The sequence below is a fragment of the Cupressus sempervirens genome, chromosome 10 (genome assembly GCF_028749045.1).
Source record: "Cupressus sempervirens isolate cs-2001-9-10 chromosome 10, ASM2874904v1, whole genome shotgun sequence".
NCBI lineage: Eukaryota > Viridiplantae > Streptophyta > Pinopsida > Cupressales > Cupressaceae > Cupressus > Cupressus sempervirens.
Genome location: NC_143127.1, coordinates 163,819,857 through 163,843,987, shown reverse-complemented (window position 1 = coordinate 163,843,987; position 24,131 = coordinate 163,819,857).

The following is a 24,131-nucleotide window of genomic DNA, read 5'->3' as shown; positions in this document are numbered from 1 at the left end:
AATTCTACCCCAAAATTTTAAAAAAATTACTCAAAAAAACAAGTCCTTATGAGGGAGATATTGTTGTTTGAAAATCACCTCTATTGTTATTTTTCTTGAATTGCTATCATCGCGCCTCCAAAAAACAAATGGCTCTAGATTTTTCCTTAGGTGTTTGATTTTGGATGAAACAAAATCTGATTTGGGGGTTTTTTGACCTTCTAAATGTGATGGAAATATCTGATTTGCACTACCAAGCTTCAATTTTCACCTGCAAAATCTCTCCAACTAGCCTAATGGCCAAAAAAAATTCTAGAAAATAATGCAAATCCAAAAAAATTGTAGGGATGTAGATGAAAAAAAATGCAGATCTAAAATGATCATACCAATTTTGCAAATTGGGCCTTTGGGTTTCCGGTTTGCAAAAAAAATGTTGCCTCAATTTTGACTATGGCCCAGCATAGGTGAATTTATAGTCAAATTTCACCGAATCAATGTTCTGGATGCAATAGTGAGGTTCACTTTGGCTCTAGACACTCCCAATGACTGTGATACTCTAGATCTAGGTCGAGGTCCTCCAAGAGGTAAAGCAAGAAAATGGTCTCAAATGGCCATGTGAAGAGAAAATCCCTTAGCTCCGATACCATGTAAGAATTTGGTATAGCTCTGATACCATATAAGAATTTTCCTTAGGGAAAAATCACCCAAGATCAAGGAACTCAAGCACAAGCACAATAGTAGACTAGCAAGGTATGATTAGAATAACAATATCCAAAAAAGATTTATTGTCATTCAATGGTCTATAAATACGCACTAGGAGTGCTTGAATATAGAGGCCTCTGGAATGCTTCTAGAATGTCTAGGAGTTAGCATATTGATAAGTCTTACAACAAGGCACATGTCCACCAGGAGTGGATTATCCTCCATTGAGCATAGGAGTAAGTGTGATGATAAAAGGATAAGCCTACAAAGGTGTAGCATGCAAAATTATGTTGTAGAGACCATGTGCTAAAATAGGAGTGTGAATAATTGTGTTGTCTACATGACAACTCAGTTAATTATGCAAACTCCAATGTTGTAGACACCACGTATTAAATTAGAGTTTCTTACTTCTGTGTTGTCAACATTACAACTCATAAAAGTACATAAACTCCTAAGTGTCTCACTAATAAATAATAAAATAATGCATTGACCTAAGTAAACTTAAGTAAAGCATAATAAGTAAATATTTATTTACACCAACAAAATATATATAGACATTACATTAGAAAGAAGGTGAATTTAAGTCATTAGATTAATTATATAGAATAATAACAATATAACCAATTAATTAAAATCAGCTACATTATTTTTAGGTCCATTAACTAATTAAATAAGATTTAATCAATGAAGAGATTAGGTTAGCAAAGGACTAAAAGGGACAATTTTAAACATCTAGAGGTAGATGTGTGATTGTGAAGTTCTAACACAATACACTCTATACAATATACAAAATGGTAGCTTTCAGACCTTCACAAAGCTAACGAGTGAATTGTTTTTCCTCTCATTAGTACCTGTCTATTTATAGGCAGGGAACTAACGTTTTCATTAGACCTCCCTACAATTAGTTGATATGACAAATAAATTCATAATTCTAAAGGTTTTGATGGTTTTCTTTTTAATCAATTTTTTTACTACAATTTCTTTTTTCTTATTGGCTGAAAGCATTTATACTAGGGTTATTTTTATTTTTTGAATTTGAAAAAATAGATAAATTGGTACAATCAAATTTATTACACTGTCAAATCTTGTATCCCCGAGCCCTTTTTGTGAATGGTAATCTTAGTATATTATTTATTAATACAAAAGGACTATTCATCAAAAATTTATTACACTGTAAAAAAAGTACATAGCCCTCTGTAGTTCTCATTAACTACCTACTTGTCGACACTACTGTTATCCCTACCACATTCACACAGTGCTCGAAATTCACCTATCTGAACAAGATAAATTTTAAAATGTTGGATTCATCTAGTCAGATTATAGCACTTCAAAATAGTTATGCATGGAACGATTCCTGCATTTCTGCCACTTAATTAGGAAGGAATTAAATGGAACAAAGACTAAAGCATCTACTCATCATTAATTTCAATGTTCTGATCATAATGAAATCAGTGATGTACATTTAGATTTAAATATATTGCATTGAATAATTGAAGATTTGAGCTTATTATTATTACTAGCACTTGCACCTTTGATGGTGCAAGGGGTTACGCTGATAGTCTTATGTACTTTTGAGTATTCGCTTGATTATGTTTTTTTATGTAATATGTTTGATTCAATTGCGTCATTTTGATTTCTTGTCATACTAAGAATACAAATACTTTGTTTGAAGAGCTATATGATATAGACAATCCTCCTCTTTTTTGTGTATAATTGTATATAGATTGCTTTTCATTTTTTAGTATCTTTCAAAAGTGAAAGTAGGTTGGATACAGAGACCATCTATTGATTTTACTTTGGATATAGCTGTAAAAATGAGTTCTTAGGATCTGTGTATTGTGATAGCCCATTAATAATTAATAATGGGATCTATGTATTTTGAAACTTATTTCATGGAACAACTTTAAATTAATGAAAATTAATACATTATTTTTCTAGATCTCAACATATGCAATATATATGCTTCTATATTTTGTAATTATATATTTATTAATTTAGTATACTTTCAAAATAACATTAATAAACTTTAAAAGCTTGTTTAATTATTTTGATATTTTGATAGTTATTATTATTTATATTTATAATCTGATTTTGTGTTTCTTTGAAAATTAAAATTTTATTTTTTAACTTATTTTAATTTATATAATATATTTTTAACTATAATAGATGAATTTAGAAACCTTCTTTATACAAAATTATGAATTTAGATTTTTAAAAATTAATTCGTAGATATTTTATTTTAGATTCAATTATTCTTTTTGAAAATTTGATAATCAATTATTCTCATTTCTAAATTAGTAATATTTTTCTCCTAACAAAAAAATCTTAAACTAATAAACCCCATTACAATATTTATAAGTTGTTTTATTGTACCTCATTCATAATATATTTTTCCATAAGTTTGTAAGATCAAGATAACAAGATTTTCTAATTTTAACAAAAATATTAAAAAAAGTTAAAAAGATTATGAAAACTTAAAAATATTTTCAAAACTTTATACGACAATTTTGAAAGTAAAATAATTTCAAAACTTTAGTCAGACCCATTTTTCAAGACTTCCAATAGAAACATTTGTACTGGACCAAAGCATTATCAATTGTATCTTCCAAGCTGCAATCATGAATTCCTAAGTCCTGTCATTAGTACTTGTTGTAGGCTAAGTACTATTGTGTCACTTTATGGATTCTCTACATTAATAAGTTATTAAATGAGTTCCCCTATATCAATTGGAATTAATTTTAGTTAATATTTTTATATAATATTATATTTGTTAAACACTACATACTCATTTTTTAACTTTATTAATTCTATATATTAATTTTCTATGTTTTTATTGGTTGAAAGAATTAGAGTCTTATATGTCAATTTATGAATTATTAAAATCTTTTTACTTGCATCATTTATTTTTACCTTAACTTTTTTGAACTAATTTTTAGTGATAATTAAAATTTTAAATTTTTTTTTAATGATAGTGTCAATCTATGGTACATATTATTATTTTTGTTATATTTTAATATAACAAGATTTAATACATGATACATATTACTATTATTGATTTTAAAATTTGATAATAAATAATTGTACAGTAACTAAATAAAACTTTATTTTTAACATTTTTATATTTAGTTAAGTCATATCATACATTACTAAATCTTATAAAAAATATTATTCAATTTTAAAATTATAAAATATAAATACCATCATAGAAATTGGTTGAGAATTTTTCACTTACTAATTCATTTAAAGCATAAAATATATTAATCAATTTATTATAAAAATATTATAAAATATTAGAAATTTTCATTAATTATACATTATTGAAAAAGAAATGTATTTTATGATAATTGACAAATTTGTTATATTCTAATATAATTATTTCTTTCTATTTATATTTCTAATTATATAAATAATATATTAAATAAGTATTTAATTTTATTACAACTATTGCGACTATGTGGCACTTGTTTCTATGTTTTTTATATAAATTTTGTTTCTAATGTAAAACAATAGTTTTCATTGGGAACTTATATTATTAGCTGAATGGGCAGCCCCCATTTTCATTCTCAAACAAAAAAATTCCCAGAATATATTTTTTACAAAATAGTAAAGATGTGGCAAAAATATTCATTCCTCATCCCCTTAAAATAGAAATTCCCCATGTTATTACAGATTTTTGCAATACTGCAACAAATTCAATAGATGCACATTAGTTTTACTCATGGGACTAATTTTTCTTAATTGTCAAATCAATTGTTTGTGCAACATGAAATGCTAGATTTTAGCCTGTAATAGATGGCATTGATTTCCATGGAGTCAGTGGATGTCTTGTGGACAAGTTCTTGAAACACGGAGTGCATGATATGATGAATCGCCATGGAAATTTGTTGGAGAATCATTGCTGATTAATAATAGAACCTATTAAATTATATGTTATTTAATAATTATTATATTTGTTGATTTAAATTATTAAAACTTATATTACAAATAAAAATGTTAAGTGTAAATAAAATATCTTATCAATGTTAATAGTAGAATTAAAATTTGAAAAATAATGATTAAATCTTGTTTCAATTTAAATTGTTTGTTGAAACATAAACAATTTCAACTATAATTACATTTCTATAAAAATGATTTCTATTTTAGAAAGTCTAATTATATTTTTTTTATAACTATATATTTTATTTAATAATTATTTGTCATTTTATCACATATTGAAAATTTGTCATCATAATCCTCAATTATATTTACAAATAATCTTAAATTTTTATAACATTTTGTTTAAATTTTATATAAATGCAAAAATATCTATTTATTATATTTTCTTCATTAAAATGACTTTTCTATTAAACAGATTACCTTTATTTACTCCACACTTAATATTTTTATAAAGTTTTACACCAATACTTGAAAATATCTCAAACAAATAAAAATATATTCATTTATTTTATTTTGTTTATCATTTAAAATGACCTTTATGCCAAGTATAATTATTATCTCACTATCCAAATTTTACTATAAAACTTACTAATAAAAAATTATTTTTAAAGCAAACAAAATATACTTTTACTTTAAACATTAGTCGAACCAATTCTTGACTTCTCATTTGTATCATTTGATTCTACTTCAAACTAATTACAACTTGCAACTGCATTTTTAGCCTTAAAAGAACATTATGATATGCTTTCACCTAATTACAATAATAATGTTATTGTAATAATAATTTAATAAGTATTGTAATAAATGTATTAGTTAAATGTTCTAATACATTCGAACTAAATATTAAAACAAATAAGAGAAAATATTCTAATAATTTAATAGCATTGTAATAATAATTTAATAGGCATTGTAATAAATGTATTAGCAATTATTTTGTTTGATAAACTTAATTTCTTTGTATTTTTAAGAAATTCAATAATTTTTTAAAAGAATTGTTAAATGGCATTATTAGAAGTTTTTTTCAACTCATTGTATTGTATTTTCTTTAGATTTTATTGCATTTAGAAAATAATAGAATTTTTCCTTTGTTATTTTTCCATACAAATCTAGTATCTCCTTAAATCTTTATTTGCTCAGTTTATTTTTAATTTTTCAAATTTGTGATAATATCTACCTTCAAATAATTACTATTATTTATTTTTTCTAGACTTTAGTCAATATATAATAAATATTTACCATTAAATATCCATTGTGTTAACAAAAATCAATAGTTAAATAACATTTCAACATAGGTAAATGAGTGAGTACATTAGTAATTTTTCTCCCTCCTTTTCGGCTTGCTAGAAGATATGTAATTATTGCATTGCTCATATATCATTTGCGGTGTTAGATATCTCCTTCTCAAGCATCAGACAACATTGGGAAGTCAGAACATTCTGATGCTGTTAGGAAATAAGACTATCCACTTAATTAATGCATTATTTTATTAATTTTTTTAAGTTTTAGTATTAATAATAGAACCTATTAATTATTATTAAAACTTATATTAAAAATAAAAATGTTAAGTGTAAATAAAATATCTTATCAATGTTAATAGTAGAATTAAAATTTGAAAAATAATGATTAATCAAAATAATCTTGTTTCAATTTAAATTATTTGTTGAAAAATAAACAACTTCAACTATAATTACATTTCTATAAAAATGACTTCTATTTTAGAAAGTCTAATTATATATTTTTTATAACTATATATTTTATTTAGTAATTATTTGTCATTTTATCACATATTGAAAATTTGTCATCATAATCCTCAATTATATTTACAAATTATCTTAAATTTTTATAACATTTTGTTTAAATTTTATATAAATGCAAAAATATCTATAGATTACCTTTATTTACTCCGCACTTAATATTTCTATAAAGTTTTACACCAATACTTGAAAATATCTCAAACAAATAAAAATATATTTATTTATTTTATTTCTTTATCATTTAAAATGACCTTTTTGCCAAGTATAATTATTATCTTACTATCCAAATTTTACCATAAAACTTACTAATAAAAAATTATTTATAAAGCAAACAAAATATACTTTTAGTCGTAAAATATTTGAACCACTTCTTGACTTCTCATTTGTATCATTTGATTCTACTTCAAACTAATTGCAACTTGCAACTGCATTTTTAGCCTTAAAAGAACATTATGATATTTTTTCACCTAATTACAATAATAATGTTATTGTAATAATAATTTAATAAGTATTTAAATAATTGTATTAGTTAAATGTTCTAATACATTGGAACTATATATTAAAACAAATAAGAGAAAATATTCTAATAATTTAATAGCATTGTAATAATAATTTAATAGGCATTGTAATAAATGTATTAGGAATTATTTTGTTTGATAAACTTCATTTCTTTGTATTTTTAAGAAATCCAATAATTTTTTAAAAGAATTTTTAAATGGAGGCATTATTAGAAGTTTTTTTTAGCTCATTGTATTGCATTTTCTTTAGATTTTATTGCATTTAGAAAATAATAGAAATTATCCTTTATTTTTTTTCCATACAAATCTAGTATCTCCTTAAATCTTTATTTGCTCATTTTATTTTTAATTTGTCAAATTTGTGATAATATCTACCTGTAAATAATTACTATTATTTTTTTTTTCTAGACTTTAGTCAATATATAATAAATATTTACCATTAAATATCCATTGTGTTAAAAAAAAATCAATAGGTAAATGAGTGACTACATTAGTAATTTTCACATAAATTGCCTCCCGCCAACTCAAACATGGTCCACTTATGTCTTAAATCTCCCAAACAAATATTTTCAAATATGTGTATGCATTCAAAAGGTGCCTCCCTCTCTTCTTGTTTAATCACAAAGGCAGGGACTCAAGCTTGACCAGAGCTCTTGGTTTTTATATAAAAGCAGCCAAAACTAGGGGGCTGGCCCATTACAACAGTGGTGACACACCCAGCAAAAAGCCAACCAACAACTAGCAGACAACCACACACAACACTCTTAACGATTTACATAAAAAACAAAAGTAGTGAAATAGCTGTAGTTAGAAGTACTAGGGATCCAACCCTTAGGACCTACAAAGTTTAACAGTTTAACAAAAAAACATATACGTGGTCATCGCATCATACCACCTATAACCCAGCACAAAATTTAACCAAAAAAATAAAACCATCAACAAAGGATGGAAAGTGAAAACCAACAGAGTACTAAACACAACAGAAAACAAAAGGCCACTAAGTGGCATCTTTTTTCTTTCCTTTTCCAACCAAGAGCACCTTGACCGAGTCTTTAGCAAGGAAGCCATAAAGAAGCTTCGAGTCCTCCTTCCCTAGGCTATCCTCCTCCGATGCATTAGCTAATAGCTGCAGAGTAGTAGCAGCCACATGAGTCACCTTACGAGTAAACTTTGAGAATAGGGAGAAGCCCTCCTCCACAAAATTGCATCTTTCTTTGACCTCTTGGAGATCCTTCAAGGTAACCTCCCCTTTCTCCTTTGTCCCCAACTTTAATGCCTTGATGTTCACCAAAGTTTTCTCACTATCCTACACCACAAGATTGTCAGTGGGGACCTTTAGGTTAACTGGACCTTTTTTTTTATCGGGGAGGATATGGTGTCAAGGGAGTCAATCATGGTTTTAGAGTTCTCTTGGTTGTCAGTTGGAGGTTAGTTGATGGTGATAGAGACATGGGTCGGGTCAAGGGAAGGGTCCTTGATGGGATTGTCCACCTCAAAATCCCATGTACCATCCAGGGTATCATCCCATTTCTCCACCTCTTTCTTTGTTTCATCTTTCCCCTTCTCCTAGCCGTTCCTCGAGTTCTTGTCACTCTCCTCAGAGTTAATGTCATCCTCTTCATCCTATTGAGAATGACAAGCCAGTTTCTTAAATCTTCTACAAGTCTTAGCAATTCTTTCTGACCTTCTTCTACCCCCACCAACTTCCTTATCTGAATCCCCAATTTCCACCTATACCCTCTTTTCCATTTTAATTCTCTTATTAGCAGTCTATTCCAAGTGCATCTTGTTCTTCCTACCCTTAATAGAGATTTAGCTAGGGGAAGGCTAAGGGCTGGAGGCATAAATGCCACTTGCAAATTCAAAGCGCAGGGGAGCCCCAGAGGGGAGGACATTGTCAAATGCAATCACACGACGTAGGAAAAGGGAAAAGTGAAATTGGAAAAGGCAAAGCATGAGCCCCTGGTGAAGGATAGTGAATTTGGCCCCTTTATTTTTTCTCTAACATCCATCAGAGTCTCTTCAAGCACATGCATTAAAAAGAAAGGAATGCAAACAAGCTCCATGTTACGAAAATGGTTAGGAAGCGAGAAGTAATAAAAGTAATACACACCGTGCCTTCCTTCCAACCTCATGTATTTCATGATCATGATCAAACAAACATCGTCCCAGGGTTCTGATAGTTTATCCCTCCTAAAACCACTACAGTAACGATTTGAGGCTTCATTGCCTCTAAAGAAACTAGTCATACTTGCCTCATCTGCCACATTCGTAACTTCTACCATTTCCTCCCAGTAATGTCTAGTCATGTCACCATGGCAATAGGCTCCTCATTCACCTGAAATGTAATGCCATTAATAGTCACACGCCCATCCTTCCAGCTAGCAACAAATTGTTGCGAATAGTTCTCATCGTAGCCCACCATAGCCTGTATGTAGGGTACGAACCCTCCTTCCTTCAACAGAATCTAGGTGGCCTATCTTTTGGAGAAGTCCTCCATTTTAGTGGGCTCCAACCTGTTCAGGTCCCCACCAATGTGAACAACTTCCTTAGCGATATCCCTTTCCTCAATCTTAGTAATTCTCATTTGCACCCAGAAAATTGCAAAGGTGAGGCTAGAAATGTAGTAACCAACGGTAAAAAAACTCTCTTTCTTATGCTTCACGAGACTGTGAATTCCATAATTTACTAACCAATTTAAAGTATCATTATAGGGAGTTTAGGAAATCCACACGTAATACCTTAAAGATCTAGCCTTATTCATAATGTGATTTCTTTCCATAATCTTGCCATAACGTCGAAAAATGATGGTGCAAACTTTGAAGCCGGTATTATTAATTACATCCCCTTCTTCGTGCCCATTCATGAATTGATCCAAAATTAAACCTTGAAAAACATCTTGTCAAACTCAAGATGATCTTAATTATCATAATTATAGCAATTCTGCCAAATTGGCCCCTTCTCCAAAATTGGAAGATCATCTAACCTAATTTAGAGGAGTCTTTTCCCTATTAATTAGGGAATTTAGAGTCAAGCAATGACTCAATACTCTTCCAGCTTTTTATGTTCTCCAAAGCAAACCCCAAACCAACCGAGGCATCTATCACCGCATTGCCTTCCTTGTAGGTGTGTTGTAAGTCATAGTGATCTAGGGTTGTGAGGTACTACCATATGTTGCCTAATATGTGATGCAGGGAACACCCAGGCCGAGTACCCCCTTGAATAGAGTCAATGATGATTTAGAGTCCCCCTCTATGGTTAGTCTTTTCACCTTTAATTCCAAAACTAATCTAAGCCCCTAAAGTAAGGGAGTAGCCTTTGCCACATTATTGGTTTCTTGACCCAAATTTCTCAAGTAGGCAACTAGCACATCACCCTTTTCATTCCTCAGTACACCTCCAGTTGTCGCTTGCCCTCCCCACACAACACCATCAAAATTTAGTTTGATTGTGGACCCAGTGGGGGGAAACCAATGGGTATTTTTTCTAGCAACCAATTTTGAATTGTCAAAATTCTAGAAGTCGGGGAGAATATTCCACTTCCCAGCAATATCCATCTCCTTCCTATTCGAGGGTTTCTGTGGCACTTTAAATTTTGCCACCATAACATTCTCCATGATGAGCTTACTCAAAATCTCTCTCACCACTTCCTCACCTCTTTCCTCCTCCCAGAAAACCTTGTTGTTTCTCTCATTCCAAATGCCCTAGCAAACATGTGGGGGGAGGAGATTCCTGAGGACTCTGAAGCATGGTGGATGAAGGGGTAGTCCTGGTTCTCCACAAATTGTTCCAAACCTCTATTGATGATCCAAACCATTGGGAATTTAATCTAGATGTAGGACCAGACTTTTAAAGAATAGGTGCACTCCAAAAAGAGGTGAACAATACTTTCCTCTTCCTCTTTGCAGAGGTAGCATCATTTAGTTATCTGAATACCTCTCCTTCTAAGGTTGTCAGTAGTGAGGATCTTACCATGCATGACTATCCACTAGAAAAAAATGATTTTTGGTACTAACTGTCTATTCTAGAACTTGCTCCAACTAATCGAGGTTTGAGTATTCTTAAAAATAAGCTGGTAAGAAAAGCCAATCAAGAACTGACCATTAGTCCTCCTATCCCAAATCATCTCATCCCACTAGGCATGTTTAGGGAGAGTGTGGTGGCACATCATTTCCTCCAATTCTTTAACAAGGGGATCCTCTCTATTAGGGATATCCAAGGTGGATAACCGCTTCCATTTCCTTTGATTATCAATATAATCTTCCAACTTTTTTTCCACGTTACTTTTTAAGGGTTCATGTAGCCCACTGAACTTGTTGTAGATGAGTGGTTCCCCCTATCCAATTGTCCTCCCAAAATCTTATTCTTTTATTGTTCCCAACCAACCATTTCACACCCTTCCATAGGAGTGGCTTGCATTTGAGGATGTTGTTCCAGATCTTCAAACCATTAGGGAGGTCATTATTAAAGAGGTTATATCTAAAGTGAGTGTTGGCTAGCTATTTAGCCCTCATGATCCTTCCCCAACCAGTCTTATTTTCAACCATTTTCCACCCAACCTTAGTTAGTAGAGCCTTATTTATATCAACAATTATTCTAATTTTCAGCCCCCCTTATATTTAGGTTTGTACACAGTCTCTCAATTGACGAGGCTCCATTTGTTTCTTTCCTCCATGCTAGACCAAAGGAAGTTTCTTTGAAGTTTTTCAAGTTTATCCACCATATTATGGTTTATCTTGAAAATTGAGAGGAAGTATATTGGTATTCCTTGAAGAGCTACCACCATGAGTTGAAGTTTACCCACATTACTTAATATTTTTCTTTCCACCCAGCCATCTTTTTTTTTTGCATTCTCTCTAGAATAGAGTTCCAAAAGGTGGTAGAGACTTCCTTGATAGCCAGAGGAAGGCCAAGGTAGGTATTCGGGAGGTTGTTCGACTACCATCCGAGTATATTTTTAACTTTCACCTGCAAAACCTCCAATGTATTAAAAAATTAAATCTTACTTTTAATTAGGTTAACTTGCTAACTTGAGAAATTCTCATAATTGGTGAGGAGGGTCCTTCAAGTACTAGCTTCCTAGATAGAGGATTCTCCGAAAAGAAAAGTGCCATCCACAAATTGCTAGATAACCTCAAGTGTTAGAGTAGTAGCTGGCTTGATACCTTTCATGCTGCTTGAACTAGCCAACCTGGTAATTGACCTTCCTAAAACTTCAGCCACCATAATGAAAAGGTAAGGGGAAATTGGATCAACCTATCTTAGGCCTCTTCCATCTTCAAAGTTTCCCTAGGGAGTCCCATTAAGTAGCACCTCAAATTGGGTGGTTTCCACCATAGTTTTTTATGATATTCACAATGTTCTTATTGAACCCCACTTGTTTTAGGACATCATAGAGGAAATACCAATTGACTCTATCATAGGCCTTGGAGATGTCAAGTTTGAGGGCCATACCCTATCTTCCTTTTTTGTCCACAGAGTGGATGATTTCATGTGTAGTAATCACAACATCTAGTATTTGACAACTTGGGACAAACCCCTTCTGAGGACTGCCAATAACTGTAGAACAAGATTTTAGTGTGCAAAGAACATTTACAATAAGAAAAACATTCACAAACTAAAAACTAAATTCACATATATGCTTAGACAAAGAAAGCAAACAAGAAATGCAAACCTCAAAAGAAAAAACACTCCATGCTTTCTTGATTCTATAGATGTGTCTTTTTGATGTGGATGTATGCTCAAGATGCTCAAAGCTACTTCAATGGAGGTGGGTACTGGAAAATTGGTAACTTTGTGAGCTCTCAATTTGGCATTATAAGGGTAAGATTGATGGCTTTGGTTCTCAAAATAGCATGGTAACTTTAGCTCAAAGATTGTTGATGAAATGGCTTGGGATGGGATTCAATTTATAGGCCAAGGGGTAGAGGGATGGAGGGCTTAGATGCAAGGATGGGGAGATGGTTAAGGAGGGCTAAGATGCACTCAAAGGGGAGCACATGGATTGTGCTTGTTTAGCACCAATGGGAAGGTGACACTTGTCACAAGGAGGATGAGTGTGAGAGGGTAGGGTAAAGGGTTGTTTAAAGGCATGATGAGTGGGGTTGAGTATGTAAGAGAGATGTAAGAGGAATGAGTGTGAAAGAGGGAAGAGTGTGGAAGATGGATGTAAGAGTCATGAGTGGGCTTGTAAGAGTCTTTTATATTTTGTAAGAGCACTCATGACTTGGTGGTTGGGATTTTTGAGGGAGGACTTTGATTTGGTTTAGGAAAGTCTTAAACTTGTTTAGGGAATGCGACAACATTAGGGGGTTGATTAGGCTTGGGTTTAGGATTAGATTAGGGATGTTAGAGATGTGCAAGTGGATGGCATTAATGAGAGTGGGTGAGTTAGTGGCTAAGCTTGGTTAGTATGGGTGGATGGGGTGGATTAGGCTAAATGGAGGATTAGGGATAGGTTAGGGGTTTTTGGATTTGAGGATTTTATTTATCAAATAGATTTATTTAATAAATGGGGATTTTTGGAATTAGATAGAAGAATAGGATTTAATTGATAAATAATAGGTTATTTGATTTATCAATTAGGACTATAGATGATTAATTAAATTAATCAGCTAGGGGATGGCAAAGGATTAATTAAATAGGAATTTAATTAATGATGCCTTTAGAGATAACTAAATAGGATTACCAAAGTAGTGTAATCAAATTTAGGTGTCTACATTTTACCCCTCTTTGACATAGTGTTGAGACAACACTATTTCAAAGAAGTTTGAATGAAGATGACACGAGGAAGATGTTTTGGCAACAAGGTTGCCCCAGTCTCAGATAAGAAGAAGAGAGACTAGACTTAGATGATGCCCCCTCAAGAAGGTGGCGGGGAGAGAAATGAGGCTCGACGACTTCTTGAAAAGTACAAAAAAATCAAGACGAGCAAAGATACAGATTGGCAAAGAGGAGGGGCTGAATTAGCTCAAACTCTCACTGTGGGAGAATGATCAAAGGCACAATAGTAAAGCAAGCTTAAGACTTTCCAGGATTGGGGGGAGGATGGAGGAGCAGAGCGCCATAAGAGGAATCCATGGTAGGGAGATGGATGATGGAATGATAAAGCTGATGCAACAGGATTTCAAAGAGTTAGATTGGCGGAAGATGGGTTTCGGAGATCCCTAGGACTAGGATTGTGGATCTTGAAAAATGAGGCTTGGTGGATTGATTTGATTGGTGGATCCCTAAGACTAGGATTGTGGATCCCTAAAGCTAAGTGTGAGGAGTGATTCAAAGAGATACTGATGCATAAGCTAGGATAGGTGCTAGATATGGATGGGGGATAATGGAGATGAAGGGAATCCATTGAAGCTTTTTGAGCGGGGGGATACTTCAAAGAGAAGTACCACCATTTAGTTGAGCACTAGATTTGCTATAGGACTGTTGGTTAATTGCCAAGGTTACCAAGAACATCAAGGCCTTTTCACCAACTATCCAAAGGACTGACGAACTGACTCAAAACAAACACGCAAGGATTGCCCCAGTATCACACATGAATCCCAGAGGAAGCAACGTGGAAACGACACTAGGTAACCCACAAGCAGAAAAATAAAACAAGCAAAAGACATGATCAAGACCTCACACTCTGATTGCCCCATTCGCAACATACCATGATATGGAAGATCGTGGAAACCTTGAGGAGGGAACAAGGAGATTGCTTGGAAAAGATATTTCAAGAACCAAAAGGGAAGATCCCAAATCAAAAGAAAGCGAAAATCAAAAAGAGAACCATTTGCCAACGAGATGGGTAGGATGAGGTACTAACAGACCAAGATCAGACATGAGGAAAGCTATATCTTGCAAGGACCTATCAGAGAGCACCTAAGCTGGTGGATTTGGATGAGGGATGCGTCTGGCAAGCTGAACTAAGAAGGATAACACTTTCATGATAGGAAATCGAGCTAAAGGATGCATTGGAATAGCTAACCAAGATGTGTGATGTGTGCAAGATGTTGACCAAGGATGAACTGACACGAAAGTTGGATAGATACAATGGTACTAAGCTAAAGAGGATGTACAAGGTGACGGACCAAGATATGTTACAAATGTACAAGTTTGTTCATGTTTTTGGTTTTTGTGAGATGGAAATGTTTGTGAAGGGTGGGATGTCTATAATAGTTGATAGGTGGATAGGTAGATGGTTTGCGAAAAGCTTAAGTGAAAATGGGGTTTTGTGTGTGCACGTGATAGGATACAAGCTAGGATAAAAGATTATTTACAAGCTGGAATATGGTACAAGCTTTGGACAAGATTCGGATATATACATGGTATGGTACAAGATTTACAAGGTATAATACAAGCTTTGGTAAAAGTTTTACAAGCTGAGGTTCAAGATTTACAAGCTGTACAGGAGGTATTTACAAGCTTCATCAGATTTTGGATATTTGGTTGGAACACTAGGGGAACAAGTAGGTGTGTTATGGGATGGTGGGTGGATGGATGAGGGATAGGATAATGATAGGTAATGGATTAGTCTTTAGTACACAAGGCGCCTGAATTACCAGGTTTTCACCAAGGTACCTATCCAAGGCGCTTGAATTGCCAAGTTTTCACCATTGGATGCTTATTTCTCTTTACTATTTTTTTTTTTTTTTGTATTTTTCAAAAGCTGGGTATACCAAGGATCTTCAAGCATAGAACTTCTTGAGATGAATGATGTTAGTGGGATCATTCAAGATTTCTCCTTCTAGTGTAGATAATTGATAGGCTCTGGAGCCAAAGGAGGCGGTAACCACATAGGGACCAAGCCATGTAGGTTCAAACTTGCCTTTCTTTTCTTGATCTGCTTGGACTTTCATATTTTCTTTGAGGACCATGTCACCTGGCTGAAAGTGTTGTGGGAGCACCTTCTTGTTGAAATTCCTTTTGAGATGAGTTTGGTAGATTGTGAGATGGTCATAGGCTTGTTGTCTCTTCTCGTCTAAGAGATCTAACTGGGTGAGCCAAGCTACTCTATATTCTTCATCTGATATTTGCCCTCGCAAAGATATACATAGTGAGGGAAGTTCAACTTCTATAGGTAATACCACTTCGGCACCATAGACTAGGGAGTATGGAGTTTTTCCTGTGGATGTACGAAAGGAGGTTCGATAGGCCCATAGGGCTGGATTTATTTGTAGGTGCCAATCACGGCCGAAATCATTGACAACTTTCTTTAGGATTTTGAGGAGGGTTTTGTTAGTTGCCTCTGCCTGGCCGTTACCTTGTGGGAAATATGGGCTAGAAAAGTGGTGATGGATGCGAAGGGAAGTGCATAATTCTTCCATGTTGATATTTTCAAAGTTACCTTCGTGGTCAGTGAAGATGGTGGATGGGATGTCGAACCGGCAAACAATGTGGTATAAGACGAACTTGGAGACCTGAACTCCTGTAGCTGAGACTAGGGGGACTGCTTCCACCCATTTAGTGAAATAGTCTGTAGCTATTATTATCCATTTATGTCCATCAGATGAGAGAGGTGTGATAGTTCCAACTAGATCAAGGCCCCAACAAGCGAAAGGCCAAGGTGGTGCAATAGGCTTTAGATCCTGTGCTGGAGCGTGCACAAGATTTGCGTCTTGCTGACATGGGAGACACTTTATGACAAAGTCACAGGAGTCTTCTTCAATGGTAGGCCAATAGTAGCCTTCTCTAAGGATTTTTCGTGCTAGGACAATACCACTCGTGTGGATACTGCAAAGTTTGGATTGTACTTCTTTTAATGCCATCGCGGCCTCATTTTCATCTAAACATCGAGAGAGAGTATCATGATAACCCCGACGATATAGGGTATTGGCTATGATAACATAGCAGGATGATTTTTGGATGAGGTTCTGGCATTGGGTACATGTGAGGTGAGGGGATATGATACCATCATTAAGGTAAGCGTGAATTTCATGGTATCAAGGGGATTGGGGACCAACCAAGATACAAACACGGTTTGAATCCTTATTCGCATAAGCAGGTGTGAGGAGCTGCTCGACTAAAAACCAATACTACGTAGCTTCTTGGGGAATTTCCAAGAGCAAGCTGATAGTGGCCATGGCGTCTACTACCTTGTTCTGCATTCGTGGCACTTGTGTAAACTGAAGCTTTGTAAAATGTTGGGTCAGCTGATCAACTAGCTCTTTGTAGGGTAATAGCTTTTCATCTTTGGTTTGATATTCATTTAAGACTTGTTTGATAATGAGCTAGGAATCGCCAAAGATTTCTAACTCAGTGATATTCCATTCTGCAGCTATCTTTAATCCTGCTACAAGAGCTTCATATTCTGCTATATTGTTGGTGCTAAGGAATTGTAGCTTGAAGGCTTTTGGAATATAATCTCCCTGAGGTGTAACTAATAATATTCCTGCCCCTGATCCATGAGATGTGTATGAGCCATCAAAATAAAGCTTCCATGGGGGTTGTTCTTCAATTAGGCAGATATGCTCATCTGGGAATTTTGTGAGCAAAGGATATGCATCTACTAGAGGTGCATCAACTAGGTGATCTGCTATAGCTTGCCCTTTGATTGCCTTTCTGTCCACATACTGGATGTCAAATTCACTTAGTAGCATAACCCACTTTGCTAGCCGACCTGTGAGTGTTGTTCTAGAGAGCATATACTTGAGAGGATCAATCTTGGAGACTAGTTGGATGGTATGACTTAGCATGTAGTGGCGAAGCTTTTGAGTTGAGAAAACAACTGCCAAACAAGCTTTTTCCATAGGATTATAATTGAGTTCATAACCAACTAGGGTTCTACTAATATAGTAGATGGCTCTTTCTCTGCTATAATCATCATGTTGTGCTAGAAGCGCCCCTAGAGCAGTGGGTGTTGTTGATATGTACAAGATCAAGGGATGACCAGGAACTGGTGGGACCAAGATAGGGGAATTGGCTAGATACTTCTTGAGCTGATCGAAGCTGCGTTGACATAAAGGATCCCATTTGAAGTTCTCATCCTTCTTTAGTAAATGTGAAAACGGTATACACTTATCTGCAAGCTGGGAGATGAAGCGCCAGACGGATTGAAGCTTTCCCTGAAGAAAGTGAAGCTGTCGCAGTGTCTAGGGAGGAGGCATGTCTAAGATAGCCTTGACCTTTTTGGGGTCGATCTCTATACCTCGTTTAGAAACTATGAAGCCTAGAAGCTTGCTAGATGTGACCCCAAAGACACACTTCTTGGGATTTAGCATGAGATGATATTAGGCTAACCTATCAAAGACTTTCTCCAGGTCAGTGAGATGATCCATGAAGGTATGAGATTTGACTAGGATATCGTCCACATAATCCTCCAAAATGCTATGGATAAGATCATGGAAAATGGCTTTCATAGCTCTTTGATAGGTAGCCCCAGCATTCTTTAGGCCAAAGGGCATCATGGTGTAGCAAAAGGTTCCCCAAGGGGTAGTGAATGTTGTCTTATGCTGATCCTCTTCTGCAATTTTGATCTGATTATACCCAGAAAATCCATCCATAAGGGACAGAATTTCATGTCCAGCTGTAAGATCTACAATCATATCTATGTTGGGTAAGGGAAAATCATCTTTTGGACAAGCTTTGTTAAGATCTCTGAAATCAATGCAGATTCTAATGTCACCGGAAGGCTTAGTGATAGGGACCATGTTGGAGATCCACTCTGAGCAGTCGATAGGTCGGATAACCTTAGTAGCTAACATTCTTTCTAATTCAGCTTTGACCAGTAATGCCACCTTGGGGTGCATTTTTTTCAGCTTTTGTCTGACGGGCTTGATCTTTGGATCGACTGCAAGATGGTGAACTACAAGCTTTGGATCCAACCCTGGCATGTCCTGATATGACCATGCAAATCGGCCTATATTCTCTCTTAAGACCTCAAAGAGGAGGTCAGCTTGGTCTTGTGATAGGGATGCAACAATGTGAACAAGTCTAGGGATCTCTAAAGAATCGATGTTGACTTCTCTAGTATCCTCTATTAGAATAGATGACACCTCTGATCGATTATCTTGAGGAGGAAATACTAAATCCTCATGTTCTACTTGTGGCTCTGGATTTTCTTGCTGAGGGGTTCTCTTCGCTGCCTTAACTAGTCTCGGATTCACCTTAGTTCTAGTTTTGGGTGTATCAGAACTAGGTTGGGGATTTTCTCCAAAATGCCCCTTGGGATCTAGCTTATAGATATAGGAAGAATCTGGCTTTGTCTGCTTGTGACGTGTTTCAGCTCCCATGAATCTTAGAAGTGCTTCCTTTGATGCGAACTCATCAATGTGTATGACGCTTGGTTGGTCCCAATCTATGAGTTGTGGATGAGCGAGTGGTAGGTCAATGAGATGGATGGATAGTTCTTAGAGAACAGAGTCTCCTAGGAAGATTTGGTCTGGGATATCGTCGTAGGCTCTCTTTTCAACTTCCTCAGGAATGTCTTTGATTTCGACAAGGTCGCGGTGGATGTTCAGAAAAGCATGACCATTCTCGTTGGTGCCCCTAGTTGTGGGTATGCCAAAGCCAAGAAGTAACTTTGTTTCCCACTTATGTGCTTCGATGGGACATTGCATGCCCCTTTCTTCTGGTCCTAGTCCACCTCCTTGATAGTTCCATTTTTCAGTGATGAGCTTATGTTCTTGGGGATACTTCTGGCTGAAGTGGTCAAGGCATTCTTGATTTCTTGGAGGTGCATCCTTATGTAACCAATTGTTGATATCTGGAGTGAGCTCTTCATGAAGAGGGGTTTTTGAGGACACAAAGGTGGTTGGGCCAAACTATTTATATCGAGGAGGTGGAATCTCCTTAGCTTTGTGATATGTCGACTGTCCATGGGTATGTGGATCAAGTGGCATTGCTCTGACAGCAAATGCATCTGACAGACTATATTCTTCACAGCCTTTGTTGTTGATCTTTATGGTAGATAGGGTGGAGGCGAGGATGGTTTCTGCGTCATTACAAGTGTGGGATGAGCTGGTGATGGCTGTGCCGATGTCTATTCCAGGGCAATGGTTTGTATATGAAGCTTCAACCGCATTGCAGTAAGTAAAGGGTTCTAGATCAGCATGGATGGTTACCTCAATGCCCTGATGCAGAAATTTGATGCATTGATGGTAGGTGGATGGAATGGCCTTCATAGCGTGAATCCATGGGCGACTGAGGAGGATGTTAAATGGTAGGTTTAGATCAACAACATGGAAAATTGTCTCTTGGATGACTAGCCCAACCTTGATTGGTAGCAAAATAGTTCCTTCTGTGGTTCTTTCCAAGTTGTCATAAGCTTTGATGGTGATAACTTCACTGATCATATTTGCCTCAGTATACCCAGCTTTTTTTATGAATTTTAGGGTGCAAATGTTCAAGGCTGATCCATTATCTATCATTACTCTTTTCACGGCAAAATTGGATACCATGATGGCTATGCGAAGCGGAAGGGTGTGATCTGGCTCGATCACGGGTATGTCGGTGGGTTTGAATGATAGGGCACATGAGGAGGATAGGTGTCCAACAAGATTACAAAAATCAGTAGCATTGATATCAGAAGGGACATGGGATTCTATGAGAGCACTGTCAAGGATGTCTTTATACACAGGACTAGTGCGGAGAACGTCTAAAATGGAGATTTGGGCTGGCATGTTCCCAAGGTGTTCCAAGATATTGTACCGGCTTTTTGATGGAGCTAATGGTGCTGATGAAACTGGTGGGTCTGTGATGTTAAATTGCACTCTTCGAGTGGTGACTGCACACTCATTGTCTGGTCCTCGGATATTGATAACATTGACAGAAGGCTCTTTCTTGGATATACAACCTATAAGGCTACCATAGTCTATATAGGATGAAGTGTGGTCATTGTTCTTCCCATGCTGTTGGTTTGGCTGGCGGTTGTTGGTGTTGTTTTGGATAGGTACTTTTCTAGGATTTTGGTTGTTATGTGGAGGAAAAGCATTTTGATAAATCTGTAAGCCTGCATTGGGAGAGGTTTGGGCACCAACGGTGATTTCTTTCCGATCAATGAGGTCCTGCACATAATCTTTCAGTTTCATGCATCTGAGGGTGGTGTGACCATTTACCCTATGGAACTTTCAATACTCATTGTCCTTGTACCATGCAGCTTTGGATTGGCTTGGATCAATTTGCTGGGTAGGAGGAAATTTGATGAGGTTTTCTTTAGCCAATTTCTCAAAAATGACATCCAATGGCTCACCAAGGGGTGTATAGTTTCTAGGTGTAGGTTGGAATCTAGGCTTTTGCCCTGCAACTACATTGATGGCATTAGCTTGATTGTTAGACCCTTGAAAGTTGGGTCTTGTATTGTGGTTTTGATAGCTTTGGTTATTCCATTGTTGGTAGTTGATAGCTTGTTGATTGTTTGTTTGATACGGTGGGTTAGACTGGTTTTGAGAAGGACCAACAATATTCACATGTCTGGTGTCAGTAACCCCATCTGTTGCAACATGCTTGTTTTTGTTCCAATACCTAGACTTGTCATTGGAATGTGATTGATTTTGGTTGGCCTCTTTGTAAATCTTGACCACACCATCTTTGATGAGTCCTTGCTCAAGGATCATTCCTTTCTCTTTGATATCTTTATAGGTCTGCAAACAGTTCATGGTCATGTGGTGAGCCAAGCTGGGATGTGCATTATCAATAAACATTTTCACCACATGGCATTCTGGCAAGGTGCAGGATATGCGGGTGGTAAGGGTTTGCCATCGTTGCAGGTATTCAGCAAGGCTTTCTCCACCTTTTTGCTTGGTGTGGACAAGATCAACTATTGATAGCTCTGTTTCAACAAGATGGGCATATTGGGCTACAAATGCCTCAGATAATTCAGCAAAGTTTTTAATTGTGGCATAAGGGATTCTGTAAAACCATTCAAGAGCTGGTCCAGCCAAGCTTTTGGGAAAAAGGCGCAAGAGGAAGACATCATTGTATGCCACATCTTGGCAGTGCATGTAAAATTCTTTGATATGTGTGACAGGGTCTCCTTTTCCTTTGAATTTGTCAAATTTGGGTACCTCAAAGTGTTCGGGAAATGGTGTCATGGTAATGGCTCTGTCAAATGGGTAAGGACACACCTTCTCAAACTTGAATGTCTTCGGATCATTCCCTTCTTGGATGGCTTTCAGAGTTGTCTTCATTTGCTCCCATTCTGAATTGATAGGTGATGGCTGGGGTGCCCCCAATGTAGGAGTGCCTTGAGGTAGGAATGCACTAGATGGGGCCACTGAATAAGGATGGCTATGAGGGATTTGCTGATAGGGATTGTACATTGTTTGGGCAGTTGCATGGTGGATGATGGGTTGCTGAGGGGGAGGTGGTGCATATTGCTGCATGTGCTGCGAGGCTTGCTGTTGATATAGGATTTGAGGTTGGGATTGAGGAACATAAGTTGGTTGTGGGATAAATGAATGGCTTTGTGGAGGTAAGGTATAAGATGGTTGTGAAGCTTGGGGAAAGGATCGAGGGGCTTGTGGGGTTTGACCAATATATGTGGGTTGCGCCCCCATTTGGGATGGTATCTATAAATAATTGGTGGTTGGCTAGGGTGGTGGATTACCTCCTAAAAGTGGCATTGAAAAGTAGTTGGTAATAGGAGGTAATGGATTAGTTGGTGGTGGAGGTGGTGGGAATTGAAAGCTTGGGAATGGAACTGATGGGGTTTGATAGCTTTGTGGTTGGATTTGGAAGCTTGGTAGAGTGGTGGCGGGAGCTGGGGTCGCTTGGGAGCTTGGTAGAAAATTGGCAGTAGCTTGTGGGATTTGATAGCTTTGTGGAGTGAGGGTAGTAGCTTGTGGATTTTTGGCTGATGGTATTGAGCTCCCAAGACCTAATGGAAATGATGGGATTGTGCTTTGGGCTATGGTGAACAAGCTGGGGGTGATGAAAGGTTGATTACTTGGCCCCATAGGTGGCATCCCTGTTGTATGTTGGCCAAAGATACTAGCACTGATTTGGGAGATGGGTGGATTTGGAAGGCTGGGTTGGGGAGCAGCAGCAATAGTGAAGGGGGTGAACAACGAGGTGTTTTGGGTAAAGGGGGTTTGGAGCAGAGAGGTATGAACCAAGGATGGAGTGGTGGTGGTTGGGTTTGCTTGCAGCATGGAGATTTCAACTTGGGTGGATGATGGTATGTTTGGGTCTGTTGGATCATATGGATTGGTTGGAGGCTCTTCTTTTGGCATATATTGAGGATAATTTGGATCATAAGAGCCTATGGGTGGTGGCACCTGCCCAAACAATGGGTGAGATGGATCTGATAATGGAGGGGGTCTTCCAAAGTCAAAGGTTCCTACATTGTCCCTTTGAAAATTAGCCATGATTGTCTCTTTGTTCTTGTCTATAATGGCGTTTACCAATACTACATTTCCTGGTTGGTTCATGAAAGCTTCAATGTCAGTAGGTGATGGCATAGCTTTTTCTGGGCTGAAGGATGACTGAGTTCTCAAGGGGGGTGATGTTGTTCGGTCCAAATGATAGGGCTCCATTGTTTCTTTCTTCTTGGCTAAGCGAGTGATGGGTGGCATGAAGATGCAGAATGTTCCTAGGGATGAGATGCAACAAATGCTGGTGGATGCAAAAGGGGGTAAGGCTTTTCTATGCAAATGATTTCCTAGGTTGAGGCAAAGCTATATGACAAAACCTAAGGAGGATTGGGTTGGGGATTCTAACTTCAAAGATATGTTGCCAAAGCACAAAAGGTCTACTTTCCTATGTGCAAGCTTGGTGGTGATTGTCTCAACTTAAGGATAGACTTATGATCCTTTGGGAAGAACACGAGATTGACCACTTGTGGATCCCAAACTTTAGCTCAAGGTGATGAGGGATAACAAGTGACAAAGCTAGATTACCCTAGACAAAGCTCTGTCAAAGGGATAACTTTGATGAGATTGGTGGATTTGGAATATTTTAGGAATGGAAAACTTTTGGAAAGGTGACAACAAATTTTGAAGGCTTGGATGTGAAGATTTTGGATTGTTGGCTAGATGGTTTGATTCTAAATGAGATGGATGAGCTAATAATGCTTACGGGGATAACCTAAGATGGCTGGCTTTTCTACAAAGATGACTCTAAAGTGAAGCTTATCCAAGAAGATGTGGAGAAACAAGGGTGTCTAATCATAGAAATAATGCCTAGTTGGTAAGGCATAAGCAGGATTAACTCCTGGATGTTGGCTAAATTTGATGGTGCGCTCTAACCAGGCCTCTTGAAGTGCTTCGCTGGTAGCTTTGTCCTCTACTTTGTGGAGTTTGGCAATTCACGAGCTTGGTGTT